We start from the raw sequence: 21,672 nt of genomic DNA, 5'->3' as shown, positions 1-21,672 counted from the left end.
AGGCTGGTAGTGCTGAAGGCTGAGATTTGTCTTACCACAAATGCTCCGTGTTAGGTAGGAATGCATCTTTCCTTACTCCAGGTTGTAGGATGAGTTTAAAACTAACCACCTGGGGTGCAAAGCCAAAAAATGAGCAGGCAGCTGAAAAAGTAAGTAGTGCATCAGCAGGGAAAAATAATCCCTCCTGATTCCAGCAGGTAACTGGAAATCCCAGCGCATGGGATTATCGTTATATAAATAAGGTGTAAACAAACTCGGTGGCAGTGGAATGCCTAAATCCCTTAGCCCTCTTACAAATCAAACCTGCTCTGGCAGGATTCAATTATTTCTGTGATCTCACCTTAGCTGGGGATTAACTGACACCAGAGAGCAGGAGCCCTTTATATTTGAATCCATACATATACTTGCTGGGGTTGGCTTTTGCTGCAAGTAGCAGAAGGAATATACAAGGCCCTAAAATACTTTAGCTTTCAGGGCTACCATGAGGCCCATTGGATTTTTACTGTCAGCCAACAGCCAGGTGTGGATTCTTCTGGAGCAACTGGAGGTTGTATTTTCTTGGCCAATAAAAAGAATATGATGCATACCAGCATATACCGGGAGCTGGGAGAGAACAGTGAAGAATCTCTCGTTTTGCCTTGCAGTGTGAGGAGGTGTTTTCTGCAAGTTAGTTAATTATCCTCAGGATCAGCCAGAAGGTGTTCCTAATTCCTTGGCCCATTTTGTTGATAGCTGAAGAAAAAAAATTGTCAAGGCTATTCTGGGAGCTGTTCTGCTTCTGACGGCTCGCACTGTGCACCTTACAGTCATGGGCTTGCCAAAAGCTGAGGATTGTTCCCTCAGGGGCAAAGTGTTTGACATGGGGTGGGGAGGCAGGAGGGTGGCAATAGCCAAGTCTCTGACCTAAATACAAGGAAAGAGAGGGAAATCACAGCTGAGTTATTACTTAAAGCAGAAACACATGTAAATCCTACCTTGGCTGACTTATTCTGGGTAGATTCCAGACATTTAATTGGATAAGACAGATATATGGCACTGTCACTATCTACTGGGGACCCATATAAATCGTCAGCGGTGGTTTCTTTTGCCATTTCATGTAGCCATGTCTGATGGCTTGAGTGTTATAGGAAAGAAGCAAGATACAACTCATCCTGTCAGGAGCTGCTCTGTATTGTAATTGCAGTATCTATAAGGAGTGTCAGGACTGGATTATTGGAGATGTCAGAAACAAAATGGGAGAGATTAAATGGGCACAAAGAGCTGCAAAATGAGGAGGTAATTGCACTTCATGAGAGAGCAAAGATAACATTGGGAATGTAGATCTCAAGCAGCGTTGTGTGGAGCTCAGAGTGCATGCTTTGTGTCCCCTCATTGCTCCTGGGTTCCTGGGAGCACAGAGCCCTGCCCGGCCCCAAGAAGCCTTGTGCTTGGTGGGCACGGCCCTGCAGAGCTCGCCGAGGAGGACACCGCGCTCCCCCTGCCAGAAAGAGGTGAACCCTGCTGAATTGCGAGTGCACTTTTACAGCAGCATGTTGCCCAGCCTTTTAAATGAAGAAAACCATCTCGCTGATGAATACAAAACCAGGGAAGACACGCAGTGATTCTGCATGGACAGTTTGAACAGACACATCTCCAAGCATAATGGCAAGTGTGCTGCCTGGTGTACTGCACCACAGCCCTCAACCTGGGACCAGTTCTGGGCTTATCCATCACCTTCATCAGCTCCTGAAATGCTGCCCTGGGTAAGCCAACCCGAGCTAACCCATGGTTTGGTAGGAAGCCATGGTATTGTTGAGGAGAGAGGCAGAACATGAGCATTTTGCCTTCTTGCAGATGCCGGTTGCCAACTGCCACGCTGAAACAGCGGGAGGGCTCTTCTGGCTGTCACTTATTTGTGGCCTCTTCTCATTACTTGAAAGTCTCTGTGTGCAGAAAGATTTCTGAATGACGTTTGCTGTTATTGGACAGTAATCAAATGTATTTGTTTTCCTTCATCTCCTGTTTTCTCTGTCTCCATGGCACTTTGGGGGATCAGTAGGCTGGCCGCAGAGCAGGGCTTGCTGCCTGTGCAAAGCTGCTGGCACAGGCAGAGGACGTCTGGAATGACTGCTCCACTCCAAGGAGCCACTTAGAGTCCCTTATAAGTGATGGAGGAAAACAAGACCCTCCAGGGTTCAGTTCACCCTACTGTTTTAGATAGTGGCTGCAAGGGGGGGTGGACTGCTGTGGTGTTTCCATAGGCTCTGCTGAGTGTAAAGGGAGCCAAGGCAGCTCACTGACACTTTGGGAGCTACGAGATGAACTTGACCCTAGCATACACTGAGCTGTATAGTGGAATGGTTGGGTGTGCTTGGACTGCTTCCATGTTAGTGAGCCAGGCAGTGCAGCTGCCTTCCCGACTGCCCCATGAATAGTCAGCTAGCCCTGTAAGAGGCTGCTTGCAGGGCCACATTTTAAGAGTAGCATAAACTTACTGTTTTCCCTGTCTAAGATATATCACTCTTCCTGTTTACTGTTTGGCCCCATTATTGTGATATTTGCTCTCTTGAGCACTTGAGCCTCTGATGAAGCCCTTTGTGTGATGCTGCAGTGAGGCTCAGAGGTGGCATCCTGTTGTCCAGGTGAGGAAGTGGGAGCAGCCTCCAGGCCAGGAATGAAATTGTGAACAGATGAATTGTGTTTGATAGAAATCAAACTACCTATAGCAAGTCAGGGACTGCATGGCTTGCCCAAAGTCAAACAGGGAATAAGGGGGACAAAGAACAGTCCCAGCAAAGGGTTAGAAGGGGTTAGCATGGCCTGAATCCTAACTGGCTTCTTGCACTCCAGCCCGGTTGTTTCTCTGTTGAAGTCTGATGTTTTTTCTTCTCTCTTGCTTTGTTCTGCTTGCCCTTTCCTGGACTGAAGTAGAACGGTCTGGGATTATTACTGGGAAATTCAAAGCAGCAGTGAGGTCCTGCTATTAGAATAATGTTTACATTTACATTCTTTGCATCCTTGCTGTTTATGTTCTATTGCTTGATATTTCAAAGGGATGAGATGGCTGATTGCTTCTGAGGTTTGGATATGTATAAAATAGCGGCAGTCCTGGATGGCAGAAAGCAGCTGCTCAGCACTTTCTGGGGCAGGATTGAGCACTGTCTTTTTATTACAATATGCAGTTTAATGAGAGAGTAGGTAGGATGAGGTGGAGAAGCTCGTGCCCATACCTGACATCGTTCGTGGAGAGAGAAACTGTAACAGAAACCATGAGACAAATGCTAAGCGGCACACATAGCCAGAACACAAGTCCTTCTGTTGAAAGCTTTCTAGTGGATTTGGGATTTTTGGACTGCAAATCTCACTTGTATTGTATAGCAGCACTGTCACAATTAGAACTCTAAAACATTGCTGAAATGGCCACGAACAAGGAAGGGCCTTCAATAATAGATGCTATATGCAAGGACTAAAAGGATGGCCTAAAACTTCAGGATCAAAACTTTAAAAAGGGCAGGAAGGTCCTGCTTTGGAGGTACGATGTTAGGATGGGTGAGGCAGAAGTGAGCCATGGCATAGGGACAGTTGCAGTGAGAGTTTACTCACTGGTTAGTGGTATGGAGATGGGCACGAAATGCTCAAAGTGCAAACGAGCAGCATGCGCTTGCTGTGATGCAGAAACAGGCGGCTCTAGCGAGGTGATGAGGTAGCTATGGTTGCAGAAGCAATGGAGAGAACAGGATGTTCATCAGCCAGTGCGGAGTAGGACGGTGCTGTAAGCAAGGAAAGCAAAGCAGATGAGCCCTGGTTCCCAGCTGGGATGTCAATTGGTTGATGCTATCTGCTGCTGTTTCCAGGTCATATTACAGCAGGGATGTGCATAGCAATATGCAGGCAACACTACCACTATCCTACCTAAAATCAGCAGAGTACATTTCTGGCAGAGAAGGGACTAAAGTGCTTCTTACCTGCAATGTCCCTACAGTCGTGGTCAGTGCAGCATCCTTGGCTGCTTGGCCGTGTCTTTCCCACACACGCTGCCAAGCCAAAGCCAAACATCAGCACCTCTTTTCAGAGCACAGGCATGAGAGTTGGTTTGGAGTCTGTGGCTATTCCTAGCTGCCTACCATCCTTCCTTTCTCTGGAAGCTTAAGGGACATATTTCTCTTTCCCCATAGAGAGGAGGTTAGCATGGCTTTGCTACACATTGAAGATGTGCACTGGATTTATGAAATGCCTCTAATGTTTTTTCTCACGAAGCTTCATGTTTGATAATGATACGTTGCATCTGGCAAGACTGTTTACTAGAAGTTAATTGGAAAGCACTTGGGTGCAGTAACCAACTTTATATGGGATCTGATCAACCGTTAACCTAAATTCAGGATACCTCCCCTGGCATATGTAGAGCGGGCTTAGAATCTAGCCCTATTAGTTTGTGGCATGGCTTCTCATTTGCATCACTATTCAAATCCTGTAGAGTTGAGCTTTGCACAGGAGAAGGAGTTTGGCCACATGCCTTTCCTTCATTGCCAATTTGGATGAAATGATGTTTGATGTATGTAGGTAACACTACCAAGTCAACTGAAGTGGACAAAGGTTAAGTATGCACTGCAGGCAATTATCCATTAGTATAAAAGCTCCTTGGTATAACATTTATACATTGAAATGCCAAAAAACCTGGACATGATGATAGCTTTTGCAACACTGTATAATTCATGCATTATAGCTCTGCTTTTGATGTTTAATATTTCAGAAATAATGGAACACATTTCATCAAGAAATGCAACATGTGAAATGCAGTAGGTATAAATAAGCACTTAATTGAAGCAGAGGTCTCCTTTGCTTGCTGTGAAGCTCTTCCTAACTTCATAAATGTTCAGGAATATTTAGTTTAAGGAAGTGTTTGAAACGGTAACTCTGAGATGAACCATTGCTAGAAATCTCCGCAGCTCACATGCAGAGGTGAAATCACAGTCCCTTGAGACACAGAGAGAGCTTACTTGTACTGCTGTGAGATCAGGATTTCTCCTACAATCTCTAGTGCCAGCCTTCAGTGACTTCCTTGTCAGCAATGTCCATGAAACCTAGAAAATCCAATCTAAGGTAGAAAGGATTAATAACTGGCTATTACCACACATCACCTAACAAAACAACCCTGTCTTGTTTGTATTAAGCAAATGCTTCTTGGGCATCAGTGTGTGTGATGCTTGTGAAATTCTTCTTGGGAATTCTCTGGTGTTTACGGTCAATATTATATTTATTTTTTTTCCAACAGAGGCAGTAAGTTGGGACATGACCACCTGGAAGACCACACGTTCAGGAGCTTTGTGGTTCTGGGACTTCAGCCTCCATCTCCCAAGTTTCTTGAAATCCAACAGGTGTGTTTTTTTTTTCTTTTGTTGTTTTTTGTTGCTGTTCATTTTTTTACACAGCATTGGGATGACAGATCCACAGATCCCTGGACAGATTGCGAGAAGGGAAGATTTTTAAATGTACCCTTTTCAAAATCCAACTTAGAGCTGCGGGCTTGTTGATGGCTGATTTATCTTACTGTGGTTGTGTCCTAGTCACCTTAAGAACCACTGATAAAGTATTTGAATGATCATAAAAGTCCAGACAGTCCAGCTTTGTGAAGAAGTAAGCCAACAAGGAATGTTGAGGCCAATCCACTTGGCCATCTGGGACACCAATATGTGTATCCTATCCTAGTGTGATGGTGCAACTCTTTTTTCTGCAGAAGAAGTACATTGTGTGAAAAGTATCAAGTAATAAATCTGAAAGGGTCAAGAAACACCAGGGAAATGCGGTAATTCTGTGAATGATTATTTAAATCCAGCATCTGCTCTTCAGCCCAGTCTGACCACACGACCATGGGGCCGTGGGACTGGCGATGCTGCAGTCAGCACTAAGGCACATTTTCACTGCTCTCGGAGTATAAAGAAGACAGTGTAAATAGGAATTAGTTTTTCCGGGCTCTAATAGCTCTCAGTGTGTTTGCTGGTCTATTTGTGATCCTTCCATAATCTTGGAAAGAAAGGACGCTGATAAAATAGCCATTGAAGTCAATTAGTTATTTTGTACATCTCTCCAGGCCCTGGATAAGGTCCAGACTAAATACCCAATCTACATTTTCATGAGTCATTGCTGGAGCTGGAACAGATCAAGACAGGTATAATTTTCAGTTTCAGCGTGAATTTTTCTACCTTCTGCAATGGCTCTGGCCAGGTCAATCTACATTTCCATTATGGACAAGGTTGATCTTTTTTCCCTACAGCACATTGCCCAAATTATATGCATAGTCATAAACCATTTTCCAGTGACTCAGGCCTTGATACTAAAGCATGTATGGTTCATACATCTGTTCTTTTGTAAATCTGCTGGTGTTTCCACGCAGACTGCTCAAGAAGCAGGAAAGACACAGAAACATCTGTTTAGAGTTTTAAGCAGCTTGTTAGATGAATTCAGCACCTGGGTTTCCTGCGGTGAGTCGGCTATGCTCTCCTCAGTATGTATGAGAGAGGAAGAAATACAATACTCGTAGGGATCCGTGCTCTCCGCAGTTCGTGGTAGATTGCTCTGGGTAATTTCTGCCAGTGCCAGTGGGATCCACCAGTGCAAAACCTCCAAAAGAAATAAGGGAATAGTGCTCCGAGAGGGGAAGGTTTACTGTGCTAAATGCCAATAAACCAGATTCTGTCTGTGGAATTGAGCCAGTACAGAACTTCAATTTTAAATATTATGGCTTATGTTCACAGTAGTTCTGACAAAGTCACTGTATCTGGTGAGGAAGTCCCAGTCCCCAAACAGTTTTCTCCCCAAGCCTTTTCCTCCCCTTCCTCCCAACTGAGAAGGACCTCTTTGGTTTAGATAAACGCTGACCATGCCACAAAACCTGTATGAGGGGCCCATCTCTGACAAAGGAAATGCAAGGCAACTGCTCTGTGACAGGTTACTTGTTTTGACAATCCTCTATTTCTTTCCTCTGTATACCATATTAGACGTGAGTCAATGTCAAGGGCTAATTTGCCACAGCAGGGAGATTTTCCATTTAAGTAAATTCACTTTAATGCATGCAGGGGATCCAGGACTGCATCTTTTCTGCCTGCTGAAAGGACCTTGTGTGTATGGAACAAGAAAAGCAGGCTTACGAGGCAAGCTGTTGGTTGCAATAACATGTTTTGTTCCTTGCTAACTGCAGGGTCAAGCTGTCTCAACTGTGTTAACATGCTCATGTAGCAACCCATGTACAGAAATACAGAACCAGCAGAAGAATTTCCGCTGTACCTAGGGCACACTGCACCTCAGACTACAGTCAGCATACAACAAACTGGCTCCTGGCTTGTTGCAGAGCCTACAGACTCCCCAGGAGCCCCCGGTTTTGGTCTCTCATGGGCTGAATTCCTTCCATCCTGTGGGTTTGTCCCTTCCAGTGGCGCTGATGCTCAGGAAGAAATGGGGCTGTGTCTGTCCAGTGTGCTTTCATTCCTCTGCAGTAACCTGGATGTGAGGTTTTGTCTTGTGTAGTTAGGATGTTCACTGAGCTATTTCTGTCTTTTCTGAGTGATTTTGATTATTATGTATAACAGTGCATGGTTTCCAGTGGATAAAAGCCTCTAATTCTATTTTATCCAACTCAGAGAGCAATCTCAACAACTGGCTGTTGCCTGTATTATTCAGTAACAGCTATGGCATGTATTACTGCGTATGATATGAAGGACTTTGTAATAAATATTTAGTGTTCCTTTAATCTGTCTGTTCTTATATCATGTTCTCCAGATAATCCCCTACTCCACCATGTACTATTTAATAATTCTTTTTCTGCCAATCTGTTCTTCTCTTTCATACAGACACATGTGCCCGCCTGCCCTGGGACACGCTTTCTATCGGTCTCCCTTCCTGAGCACTCTTCAAAGTCTTGGGTTTTCGTGACTATGTCATTAAAAAGAAAAGAATTTGTTGCTTGTGTGAATTTGTGAGTAGCTATAAACTGCCTTGTGTTTAGATCCCAGCCATTTGGTGCACAGTAATGGTTTTTTTTCCTGAACAGAGGCTAAAGGCCTTCAGGAGACAACCTGATCTGGTGCCGCAGGTACCAGTAGAGGGTTGGTGATATTTCTGTTTCTGCTACTGACTGGTTTGTCTGATCCCAATCACTTTGTGCCTCTCATTTCATCTCTGCCGTTGCCTGGGTGTATTGCAGCCCATCAGGGAAAAGGCTCTCCCAGGCTGGACTTTGGGCAGCAGGCATTGCTGGCATGCAGGTACCGAGACGTACAGCTCCCCCAGGGGTCTGTCTTCAACAGTGGCTGCTTTGAATTGACTTTCTTATACCTATGGCAACAAGGACCACATTGAAAATGATGCAGGGTTCTTCACTTGCATTTCCTGTGGTGAAAACACCATGTGAAGAGACAAGTGGTTGTAAATCAGGACATGTATTTTCCTGTATTGCTTCTCCCCTAGTCAGGACTGATAGAAGAAGTCAGATGTATCTATGGCATGTGTTCTCTGCTACCTTAATTTGGGGCTGTTAACCCCTGAGGAACAAAGCATGTGAGAGATGTGAAGGGGACGTCATGATGAAAGGAACAGTGAAAGAAGCTCAACAGAAAAGAAGTACGTAATGATATGATGCTTCATTACTTGAAAGTTGGTTACTTGTACTGCAAGTCATGATTTATTATAATTAACTAGTTCTACAAAACCTACTAATGAAATCATGCCAGTATTTCTTAAAAAAGGAAATAATGCTGAACCAAAGAAGACATGAAAAGAGTTCTGATCATCTATTAATAGTGCAGCAGTCCTATTTTGAAAAGATCCCCAAATCCTTGTGGGGTGGCATTATACACTAACCTCTTTAAAGAACACTTACTGCACCTTAGTAGTATCTATTATAGTATATGGGATTTTAATTGCTTTATTATAAAATAAAGCAATATTCACCCTTTTATGAATTTTGATTTAATGACTTTAGCACATTTATTATTAGTTCATTATGGTTCTGTGGAATTGAGGCCTCCTGAGTTAAAAGGATGTCCCCACACTAAGCTGGCCTCAATTAAAATGTAATCATATTGTGGTTAATCTCAAGGACTTGCTCTGTGAGCGCAGGGGGATGCAAGGGAGAAAGGCAGTGCGGAACACAAGGAGGAAACAGACATGCAAGGAGGTAGGATTTGCACTGGTGAAAAGCTAAGTCCAGTCCTGAAAACGTCCTGGGCTATAATCTGAAATTGCATTCTCAGTTTGACCCATAATATCACATGCTCAAAGCCACAGGTAGAACTACTTTTTTTTTTTTTATTATTATTAAGAAAAACCACTGATCTTTAGCAATAAAGGAAAATCCTATTTATGACAGTTTGGCCAGTGTCTGCTCTGGGCATGAAGCCAGCAGAGGACCGTAGTATGAAATGACTGTCCTGTGGGTACCAGTGAGGGGACTGAGGGTAGTTTCTTGCACAGAGTCACTTCTGGACTGGGACCTGTATGTATGCACAAATGAAAGAACAGAGGAGCCCCCTTGCAAAGTTAAATGGCAGTGTTCAAAATGCTATAGGAAATAGAAAGTCACTGGAAGAACAGCCGTATCTCTGGGGAAAGACAGCTGCATCAGTAGCACTTCTGCCTCTGTCCCTGTATTTCCTAGGTTGGACACGCAGGAAAACCCCTCTCCTTTTGAGCTTTACCCTTCCATATTTGACCAAGGGGCCACGTTAATAAAACCAGCAAGTTGTGATGATCTGGAAGAAGATGAGAAATTCAGCTCACAAGTGATTTGGCTGAAATATTTCCTCTTTGATGTTTTGCCATACTGAACAGTATAATAGCCCTTCCAGAAGAACACTCCAAGCAGAGCTATTTTGGGATTACTTTTCTCCTTTAGCTTTCATCCTGTGGTTTTCCTGTATCTTCTTTTTATCTCCCTGATCTCAATGAAAACGTCTCAAGCTCTCACCAACCACTTCTAATGTTTCAAGATTCCCTTCAAGCTTAGATCTTGGGTATAAATAAGAGGTCTTGTTAGTAAAGCTGGAGTGCTTTGTAACGATTGTTTGAAAGGCTTTATATTTTTTTGGTTCTGCAGTGGAGCCAGACCTGAAATCTGTGAGGCCCAAAGCTGAGGAAAACAGGGAGAAGCTGTGTGCCTGTGTGTTGCAAAGCAAGTATGTAATGTAGGGGTTAGCAAAGATTTCCACGATAGGTTTCAATTTAGAAAATCAGACCTTCAGTGAGGATAAAATGGAGTACTATTTTCAGTTTCAGTTCATAATTTGATGTAATTTGAACTAAACAGTTGGAAGAAAAAAGAACACTAATCTCCAGAGAAACTAAAATCCTGCTTTCACACAATGTCCCTGTTAACATTTTGAAGAACAGCAATTCTTAAAGCATAGAAGGAGAGGTTTGTTTCTGTAAGAGTGGAAGGTAAATCTTGTCTAAAAGGTCAGTTATCAGGAACAAACCTCACCAGATTTTGTGCCATATTGTTTAATTATTATGGAGGATAATTACTATGGGAACATCAGTAACAGCAGTAATGTCAAAATTTCATAAAGCTTTTATAGATTACAGGAATATAATGGAAAGTGTTGTAGTTCATGAAATAACAAAAGCTGCTTGGGAAAATGATATTTTTATGGCAATGACTCATGTAGAGCTTTACATCACATTTTTGGCCTGTAGTGGTCTCTTAATCAGTTTACAGCTGCAATGAGTCTTTCATTTTTCCAAATTTCAGAAGTCTTTTAATTACTTTTACATGTTGCTGGTGATCAAAGGTCAGGCCAGAAACATTAGCTTTGCCAAATGAAATTCGATGTGTGCAACATTGACTCTGTACCCTTAGAGTTCACTGAACTGAGGCACATTCACTTGCTGTGAAAAGTTATCTATTTCTTTTGCCATTTAGGGCATTATCTTGCAAACAATTAATCACAAGGACCCAGCCACTGAGTTCTTGCACAGAAAATACTCAGCATTGGCAGGACAAGATCCAGAGAGAAAATAGCTTAAGAATTTTCTTCCTTACTCTGAAAGTATGTAATATTTATGAGATGAGCTAGCTCTGGCACCTTGCAGAGCTCCTAGCTGCAAAAGCAGTAACTGCTGGAGCGATTCAGTAGCCAGTTGTGTTCAGCACAGCCAGATATGTTGATGCTGACAGAAAATAAGAACCCCATCACAAGAAATGAATGGGAGTGCTGTATGGTGTAAAACTCCTTGTTGGCAGAAACTCCTTGTCCTATGTCCTCTGCTAGAGGTTTTAGAGGTTTTGGGGGGGTTGGGTCCACCTGTGATGTGTGAGGCCAAATCCAGAAGTAAATGTACTGCTTCTTTGTCAGCACAACAAAAACTTTTCATTCACATCAACACAACCAAATTGTCATTAATAAATTTGAGTTTCTGAAATGATTCAGAGAACAGGAACATATTTCAGAGTGAAAGTCTGTGGGAAGTGATTTGAGTATTTCTTTTGCTTGTCTAGATTTTGCATGATCATGTTTCTACGTCTGGAAGTGGTGGTTCCTAATGTCATGGCTTCAAAGATGTCTGTTCCAGATATTTCTGGTGTGGTTATGAGGTGGATGTTTCTTCCTGACGATATGCATGTTCAAGTAAGTCCACGACTCTTCTATTTTTTTTTCTGAAAATATTATTGCAGAGCGACATCGGATTCTGTGGCTTCTGGTGAAAAGACACCAAGATTAACAAATGTAGTTAGTGCATGGCAAATGTGCTCTTTTCTTCAGTATTTATGCAACTTCATTATGTGCTTTTTGGTATAAGTGATTATAGCTACTTTTAAGAGTTTAATTCCCAGAATGGAACAGAAGGCAGCGAAGTTGCCTGTGTGTTGGCTTTCTGTCTGCTGCTGCCTGGCACCTGGGAATCAAAACAGAGATGTTTGCAGAGAATAGTTCCTCATGGCACATTTACATTTCACAGAACAGCCAGACCGACATCCTTCCCCTCTTTCCTGCCATACCCTCAAACTGGAAGCTGCAAGGGAGGTTGCTGAGCACCACAAGCCCTTGGCTCCAAGGCAATTTTGCTTATGCTGGGGCTTTCTCAGAAACAGAGCTTTGTTTTGCTTTCCAGGCCATGTATACCTCTATATGCAGTGTATATAGTAACTGTCTTAGAGGCAGCGACTTCCATGTGCCCCTGAGTGATCACTGAAGTCCTCCAACGAGAAATTGGTATCTCACACTCTGTGTACGGAAGTATGGTAGATAGTGTGAGACAGTTGGTGTTTGATGTACTTAGAGGAGCAGGTATTGAAAATGTTGGTGAGAGATGAATGCTGTCAAACACTATCTCTGCTTTTGATTAGTTTGCAAGGATAAGTAATTGAATCCCAACAGCCTTCCTGCACTGTAGCCATCTTCATCTTTCATCTTTCCCTGGGCATCCCTTACCAAGTGTAAACATACCTGCACTTTGGACTGTAGAGTTGAGCGAGTCATTTCCAGGGAGAGATTGCACTGCCTTTTCCCTCAGTAAGCTTAAAAAAGGTAAAAATTATCGTACTATGGGTGCTTTGGTCATGAAGAGAAAATGATGCTAGATATGAACAGAAGAAACTCCTCTTATCCCTGAGAATTTTTAAGCATTAAATTAATTCCCCTATCTCTTGGTGTGTTAATGGGAAGGCTTTCAGCTCTGTGTTAGGCAGAGGTCCACATTTGCATTTAGATGGAGCTATTTTAAGGATTGTAGTATACATAGTGGCCTGTATCACATTTACAATAGAATCTGTAAGATAAAATTAATATCTAGTAAGTGGTTGTTTTTCCAGTTTTGTTATAATCAAAACCAGTAACTCAAGTGGTATAATCTGACATAATAAATGCGAGAGCCATTCACTTGAGAGATATCTTATCCACCCACGAGGAGGAATACACTCCTTAACCAGTGAAGAGGGTTATATTTTCTACCTCTCACAAGACAGCCAGGAAGTGCTGCATCCAGGGCTGTGCCTGCCAATGGTACCCCAAAGACTTTTTACTTGTGTAAAACAACCTGCTGCCTCGCCGAGAGAAACACTTTTCCCCACCAGGCATGAAACTCTGGCAGGGCGGCTGGTGTCAGGTGAAGCAGCACAGGGGCCTCAAATCCTTCCATTTCTCTCTGTCCCACGGATGGCTTCTCACAGGCATTTCTCGAACCCACCAGGGGTCCGTGCTAAGTCATTGCCGCTGGCTCCACATTGCTGCTGATTTCCAGAAACATCAGCCTCGGCAGGACTTGAGCAGTGCTCAGGATTTCTGTGAGCTGCTTCTGAAGTGGGCTGCCTGAGGCAGGCTGTGGCAGAACGAGGTGTGAAGCCCGGGTTTGGGGTTTCAGCCCAGCACACACCACCCTGAGCGTTCCTGGCCTGGCAGCGGCCTGCAGGATGGCAGCGGGACGGCCCCGTCTCATCCCCAGCCAGGAGAGGACCACGGTGGCACAGTTTCATTTGCCATGCGTTCATTCTGGTGGCAGGGCTAGTGTGAAGCAGTGGTGCAAAATCAGTGGATTTTGATTCAAATCCAGTCCACTTTCTCTGACAGAAATTAGCCATCGGTGTAAGGCCTCTGCATCCAGCGACAGGGAAACAATTCACTCTGGTAGCTGGGGCCACACAAAGCCACCAAGCGTTTGATTGAGAAAGCACCCACAAATGAGAAGGGCCTCTCAAGGGACTTTTCAAGGTGACATTTGCGTGATACTGCTTAAAATTACTCTGTTGAGCAAAAAGGAAAATTTTGCTGATTTTACTGCCTCTGTTTCTAGGCAAGACTCAGCCAGAGTTTCACACTAAATGTGCTGTACTTTCCAGCTCCTTGTCAGAGATGGATATGGTATTGGTCACTTAAGGTTACTTTCAAAGTTTTTAGTAATTGTATTTTTTTTTTTTTTTTTTTTTTTTTGGTTTGTATACAATTCTGAAAAGCCCCTTTTTTCCTCATGATATGATGTTGGAATATTTTAAACAATTTCCTGGAAAATGACAGTCCCAAAGCTTCTAAACTAAAACCATGGTTCAAGTGGATTGAAACCCTTTACAATGTCAAAATGTTTCACATTTGTGTGACTCTGCATTTCTTGTTTTAAGTTAAAATGGCCAGGAAATTAGAATATTTTTAAGGAAGTCACTGTGTTATCAGAAATCAACATGTTTCTATGTTATTGAAAGCTCTTTTGCCTTTTTTTCAAGTGAATCTTAGTCAAAACTGCTCAGCTGCCTCAAGAAATTCCACATATAGCAAATAGGCATTGCCTCATGGAAAATCCCTGTGGGAAAAAATCAGAGTACGGTGGGGATCTGTGCTCTGTCTCACCAGAAATTGCTTAGCTGATGGGGAGAATTAAAAATTTATCTCCCAAGAACACATTATCAGCATTCCCAGGATCTGCACCTAGCAGAGGCCTGCTTGCCAACTCATTTTGTTACTTCTCATGCTGACAGCTATGAGAGTGCTTCTATTTTAGTGGGAGGGCAAACACATGAATTTCCTGGTCTTTCTGCCTGCCCTGTGCTGTCCTGCCGAGGGACCTGTTTGCAGATTCAAGCACTTTGGCAGGAGGCAGACGTCCGCTGAGACCCAGCTGGAGCAGCACTTCTGCAGGATTGAGTCCCTCTGGCCCCAGAGACCAGGGCTGAGATTGAAACCTAGATCAAAGGCCTTTTTTTTTTTTTTTTTTTTTTTCCAAGTGAACCCACAGCTATTTAGAATTAGACTAGTGAGCAGTAATCCTCTAGTTTTACATGAAGAATCGAATGTATGGGAAGAGATAGATATCAGGGGAAAAGCTTGTTTTGGACTAGTTTGCCTAACAAGAAGGGAAGAATAGTGAGACATGTCAAAGTGACTTTTACAGAGCAGGTTAATGCCAGATACTTGTTTATCCTTGGAGATTCCTCAAATCCAGCAGATTTCAGCATTGCCTAATGAAAGCTGTAGAAAGAGCGGGAAATGAAGCATGTACAGTTCAGAGGAGGGGAAGATGCAGATGAAAACAAATGAAAAGCCTCTCTCCTTCATGTTTCAAGTGCCAAATTATGCTTGACATTTCAATTTCCCCAAGGCACACTTCTGTAAAATCGTCTTGAACTCTCCTCAAAGTGTTAAAGCTTCCATCAGCTCTTCCAGTGGAATCAAACAGGTCTGATTCAGTTCTGTCTTGGGTGTGAAATGTAATCGTTATTATAACACTGCACAACTAGAATTTAGAAAAAGCACCAAATGTCTTTAATATTTTCATGGATGGGCTTTTGCGATTGGCTTTGCTCTAGGGCACGATGTTGTTGCTGTGCCGAATGCTTTGTCACTCAGGTGGGAAATGAGCAGGTTTGGTGACTTGCATGTGGCTTGTTTTGTAACACTTCTGGGAATTCAGGATGTTTATCATTTGTGTATTACTTGTGTGTGGCTTGTTTCACATAAGAATCTCCATGTTCTGTGTCTAGCCAGGTCTCGAGTCCTTCAGAGGTCTGTAGGAGAAATCTGTAACCACTAAAATACTCATTATTTCTCAACATTCCAACATTTTTAGGAAGTCTGAAAGCCTCATTTTTTAAAGTGTTTTGACCGTGTCCCCAGTGAGAAATACTGAGAGCAGTGAAATGACAGAAAAGCAGTTTTTCCCAATTTGTTCAATTGGCATCTTTTGTTTTTCTTCAGCTTGTTTTCTTCTAAAGCCCATTGAAATTTTGTGTTGCATAAATCTGACTGACGTTACTCTTTGCATGCAGACTTTTGGGGGAGATGCTCAGTTTACTTGCACTGTCAGTGCCAGACAGTCAAAAGCAATCCTTCTCCTGCGTGAGTGGGAATAATGGTGACCCAGCTTTTTGAGAGACCTCACTGAATTGGATTCTTTGAAAAATATACCCTTGGGCTGTGGTTGCTGAGCACTTGAGAAGGCCTATGATTGATTATATGGTCATTACGAACATGATTAAGAGCAGCCAGGATTTACATTTACCACCTTGGCCTTTTCCAGTGTCTGCTAAACTGTGGTCTCGAGACCACCACTGCTGCACACAACGTGACTGTGTGTGGAAGGGGGAATGGGGGAGCTGTGATTAATTTGGCTGGCAACATGATGCTGGCTCTCTCCTTTGATTGCAGCTGATGAATAGTATTTTAAAAGCTAAGAATACATTAAACCCTTTGCTATAGCTCCTATACAGTCTGAGGGCCAGAACCACAGCTGTGCTTGGTTTACAATGGGTGCAGCTGAAGAAAGAAGAGGAAGGAAAAGAGACAGCTTTTAGCTTAACTTGAGCTATAGATTCTGCTGTCTTGGGATGTGCTGGGGGTGTGGGCACCAGCTCCCTGGCACTGTGGGAGGTTGCCCATAGGGTTTCAGCCCCCACAGGAGCAGGACTATCGTTTACCAGTTTTGACCACTGTTAGTACAGCAAGTTGTTGCATTAGCAAGAAATTTGTGTCCCCTGCTCTCCCCAACACTGTTGTGATTACCCAGGATGATAGTACAGTGCCTGGAAGCCCTTTCCCTCCTAAGACCAGTGCTCCCTGTGCTCAGCCCCACTCCCAGCTCTATACGCTCCGTGTCCCACTGACACGCTGGGCAGCCCCACTGGGTCCCTCACACTGCTGCTTTCCCTTGCAGGGCTGAAACGTGGGGGTCTCACCATCACCCTGCTTCCCCCAAACCCGCAGGAGCTTTATATTTAAGCCCTGCCTCCCTGCCAGCTATGGTTGAAATCAGGTGCCTGGCTCAAAGTCTTTGGGGGAAGAGGCAGTGAAAACAGGGTAGGTGTAAGGCTCAATGTCACAAACCCTGTTTTCTTAGGACACCTGGGTCATGCTGGGGTGAGAAGCCAGCAGCTCCTCGAGCATGTGTACAAGGAGTCAAGGAGACCCCTTCGCTGCCCCCAAGCTGTCCTGTCCTGCCCCACTAGCAAGGCATCACCTGGACTGAGCAGCGAGCCACAAGTGGGTATCTATAACATGGCAGCTCTTCTCTAGCATCTACTTTTCTCTTTTTCCTAGCACTGGCCATTAATAAGGGAACTAAAACTTTTGTTGCAGAACCCCTGACTTGATGTTCATGCCAGGACATTCATTGCAATTACCCTGATTTGACAGCAACTGTTAAAGGAAATAAAAATGACAGCTTTGGAGCAGTCCTGTCATGCAGCATGATGGCTCTTGGCAGCAGGAGACCTAATCACCCTCCTGAAGATGTCTGTTGAGATCCCACGTCTGAATAGCAAAGGTACCAACTAATTCTGTTCTCCTCTCGGTCGGGGTGAGCAGGAGGGCTGCCAAGGCCTGCAGAAGGGTGACCATCAGCGAGCAGTGCTCTGCTGTCATGCAGGAGTTTTTCACTGGTGCAACTTGGTGCTCGCTGCCAGCTGTGTCTCAAGCTGCGCCCTGCCTGCTGGCTTCCAGGACAAAATCAGAGAAAGATTTGGGAATGTCCTTCACAGTGCAGGAGAGGGGGGATTTGCTCCCTGCAGGGAAGCATGAGGTACTGATTCTGCTGCTTCCCGCCTATCTAATCTCCCTGACTTGTTAGCCTCAATACCCTTTGCTCTCCAGCCAGCCCTTCTTTGCCCCCAAAAGGTTACACCAGACAGGTTGGCTTGGCATGAGACAGCAGGCTCTGCCATGACAAATCTTTGAACTGTAATGATAAATTATGCTCTATTGCCCAGTCCTTCTGGAAAGAAATTTTAATGTGGATTAAAATAAAAGAGGTTTGATAGATGCTGGAAATATCTCCCTTTGGCTGTTAAGAAAAAAAAAATCTGAATGCCTGTAATATTTCTGCCGAGAATTACAATAATTGGTATTTAAATAGTATTCTGAGCAGAGCTGTGATTGCCTGGGAAAGCCAACCCCAGGAGCAAGATCTTCTCTTGTCTTTTAGAGCTCAGCCAGGCTTGGGAACTTAAAAAGAAACTTGAATTATTGGGAATTTAAAACATGCCCTTGCTTTGGCTTGAATGCAACATCAAAGCAGGAGCCTGTGTGTTCCTGAAAAAACTGCTTCTTTGCCTTCCTAGCTGCTAAATGCTCCTTCTCTGCTGATTTTATTAGCTCCACTATCCCAGCATCATCTCCATCCACAAGTACCTTTCCAGTGTGTTCAAGGAAGGAGTCAATTTTGCCCTGTCAGAGGAAGAATTACCACCAACCCAAACAGTTAGTGCCAGGAGCTAGGGGGTGATCTTACAGACAGCACTGTTATCCTCCTGATACTAGGCAACACTAATGAGTATTGAGGGGATCTCTTGCAGCAGAGAATGTGTTAAATCCATCACCCACCTTGTGGTCTCACTGTATCCCATAGCTGTACCACTTCTTGTATTCATGAGCTGCTGGCCGAATCCTGAACCTCTTGCAAGGGTGCAGCAGCTTCAAATGGATGTTATGTTCTCTACCCCTTCTTCTCATCTGGCCTACAGTGCTCAACAAAGCCACTGCACACCTGAGATCTCCACCCAAGAAAGGCTGTGTTACTGAGATGAAGTTGCACAACACACATCTTACAGTGGCAGGATTTCTTTGAGACAAGCCCCACTACCTTTGTATGGGTAAGATACTGCTGCTCTCTTTCCTGCCTCTTCCCCAAACCCACATGTTTTGTTTGTACACCCTCCCACCTATTTCCCATGCAGACCTGGTATTTAAGTCTTTGGAAAGCAAGAGGTTTGCTTTCCAAAGACTTAAACCAAGAGAATACTGCTATTCCCACACTTCTCTATATCCATTCAGCTCTTTTAGCATGCATTTGTGACCACAACAGATGACGTTACTAATGGGATCTCACTGATGCCAAATGCCAACAAAAACCTCTGCTTCAGGTAAACCAGGAGCTCTGAAGGCATTACTCATGGTTCAAACAGGAAGGTTCACTGGCCTGACAGTGGACATCCTCTTACCAAAGCCTACCTTACCTGTACAAGATTTGGGATAGAATAGGGCTGGGTAGGTCTGTAAGCATCACGCGAGACACAGCAGGACATGGCCAATCTATATCTAAGCTGTTCTGGGCAGCAGTGTGGTGGTGCAGACACAGCTGAGCACGGTCATGCTCAGGCAGAGCACTGGGCCAGCACTGCTGTAGGGCTTTTGGTAGCAGAGCCGTCAGGGGGCTGTGCGCAGCACTGCATGTGGTGTATGGACATACCTGACATTTCTAATGTCAGCAATAACTGCTGTGAAATGTCTCCCTTTGCCTTGAAATCATTATAGTTTTATGTGACAGCAGCAGCTCTAGTCCCCAGCTGAGATGAGAAGTCCATTAAGTGCTTGAAATTGTGTGAATGCATAGTATGAGGACATGCACTCCTGACCAGCTCTGCATTGCCGATTGCCTAGCTAATCCTGTTAACCCTGTCCCACGCAGATCCCTGCCCATCTGTAGGTACCTGCCTGTACAGATAGAGGTAGTTCCAGAGAGGTGTCTGCTCAGGGGTGGTACATACTTGTGCTACTCTAACCTTCTCATTCTGTTTGCATCCTCTGACATTTAAAAGTGAGAAAGTGCTTTACTTCATGGAGCTACTACTGGCTGAATTTATAGATTAAACATAGGAATTGCAGGTTAAATTCATTACTGGTTCAAATGGGAAATAACTCCACTGAAGAGACTAGAAATTATTAATTCAGGGAAGCAGTTATCTAACATTTCCTCTCTAAGGAAATAAAGAAAGAAGGCTTGTTCCTCCAGTGACATCCCTTGCTTTTTTCCCTTACTGTAATTCTAGTGATTTCTGCAGGGTTATTTCTGGGACAGAAAAACTGGAAATGCACAAATGCTCTATTCATCGTGAAGTGGCTTGTATAAACTCAGACTAGAGTCAAGTGAACACACAGAGGAAAAAAAATAAAAAAGGATTGTGTGTGTCAGATAAATAGTCCTGAAGAGGAAATGTCAATGAAGAGGTTTGTGAAAGTAGGAGCACAAGACTTAGCAACCCATTGAGCTGTAGGAGATACTTTAGCTTCTGTTTGAGTGCTGAATTAAAAGGAGTCAGTGACTGCCAATGGTAACATAACTTAGTTACTGCTTACTGTAGGTTGCACACCCATCAAGCTTCTTGCTGCTCATGTAGAGAAAACAAAACAAAACAAAAACAAAACAGCAACAACAACAAAAACAGAAACCCTTCTTGGAGCCACTAAGCATCTCAAAATGGGAGCAGGATTGTCATAAGAAAATGGCAACCAGTCTGTGCTTAAACAAAAATTAACAGATCTCCTTCCAAATCTTAGAAATTGCAAGTGGTTCAGTATGCACAGGCAGGGGATGAACTAATTCATGACTGATTTAGGGATCTCTAGTTTATACTTAAAGGTGATTTATTTCATGTCAATGAGATTCCGAATTCTGGTTCTTAATAACTAAAAATACCGTATTTTTACTTTGGTATTCCCCAGGGAACTTAATCTTGGTAGACACATTAAAAGTTTGGGAAATGGAATCCCAGAGCCTAAGGCTATTTCAAGTCCTTGTCAAAGTGGGGCTGTAGACCTGTGACAACCCGATTCCCAGCCCTGTGCTTCACCTCACAGCAGATCACAGCAATAACGACTTCAAAATGCCTGAAATGGCAATGTGATGTTTTGCACAGGGGGAACATTCCACGCTCTGGTGGCCACGGGTTCCCATTAACATAAATCTCCCCAGTCATCAGTGAAGACCGTCTTTGAGGACAGGATATCAATCAAGAAAAGGCAGAAGCCCTGCTGCCACCAGCAAAACTGCCTCCTGCAAGTACATTGCCCTGCCTCAGAGCCAAAAGCCATGACCACAAGAGGCTTCCAGATGCTGGCAGAGAAGCAGGGATCATTACAACTGAATAGAGCCATACACAAAGGTGGAAAGATCCTCTTAGCACTCATTAATTGTAATTTTCAGGATTAATGCAAAAGATTTGGCAGCTTGACAGAAGAGAGTTTTAACACAGATAATTCACTGCAGCTCACTGGAGCTGAGGAAAGGGTCAGTGTCCCCCCTGCCACCCCAGCAATAGGTAAAGAGAAGGACAGAAATAACGAGACAGGGAACAGGGACATAAAGCACCCAGTATGTCAAAAGATGTATTTTACACAAGGCAGTGTAAATATTCATGTGATTTATTAGAGTAGCAGACTTTTCATTGACTGTATTGAACTGAGGGTTATTTAGAAGAGGAGATCAATAGAGGAGCTGGGAGCCAAAGCCTCTGAAAGCAGATGAAGTAAAAGTACATTTTCCAGGGCTTCAATTCTGTGTGAAGTCACTTAACTGCCCCTTAAACCTTAGCATGAACTTCACCCTGTCTGTATTTCAGTGCTGGAGCAAAGATGTCCTTCCAGAGGCCCAGCCCGAGGCTGTGAGGTGCACGCAGCGAGCCTGGCTCTGACAAGCTGCTGAGCAGTCTAATTTCTGTCGTGCAGGGTGAAACCCAGATGTGAGCACCAAGTCAAGCCCTGTACATAGCCTGTCACAGAGCCAGCCTTGTGCTGGATCACAGTAAAGGCTCAAATCTACACCTTCACTTCCATCCTCAGCAGCCTGGTTTCAGGCGAGTAGAGAGCAGAGGGGAGGATGAAGTGAGACCCACCATGGCCTTTGGCCAGCGTTTCTGAGGCCTCCAGGCCTGCTAAACAGAACTGGTGCCTGTGGGGACATCCAGAGCTGGTGCCTGTGGGGACATCCCAGAAGTGGAAGCACCCTACA

The 21,672-nt window shown here is 44.0% G+C and overlaps 1 long non-coding RNA gene across 1 annotated transcript in view; it reads left to right on the top strand.

Annotated features, from left to right (window-relative positions):
- LOC118176341 overlaps positions 1-21,672 on the top strand; it is a 258,610-nt gene that overhangs the window by 224,033 nt on the left and 12,905 nt on the right. The window contains exons 15-20 of the long non-coding RNA XR_004755348.1: positions 5,252-5,354; positions 7,824-7,948; positions 8,024-8,078; positions 11,468-11,597; positions 17,028-17,214; positions 18,410-18,538. This is a non-coding gene — a long non-coding RNA (uncharacterized LOC118176341). The remainder of the gene's footprint in view (positions 1-5,251; positions 5,355-7,823; positions 7,949-8,023; positions 8,079-11,467; positions 11,598-17,027; positions 17,215-18,409; positions 18,539-21,672) is intronic.

This window comes from Oxyura jamaicensis, chromosome 19 (genome assembly GCF_011077185.1).
Source record: "Oxyura jamaicensis isolate SHBP4307 breed ruddy duck chromosome 19, BPBGC_Ojam_1.0, whole genome shotgun sequence".
Lineage (NCBI taxonomy): Eukaryota > Metazoa > Chordata > Aves > Anseriformes > Anatidae > Oxyura > Oxyura jamaicensis.
This window is presented reverse-complemented; position numbering and strand designations above follow the sequence as displayed.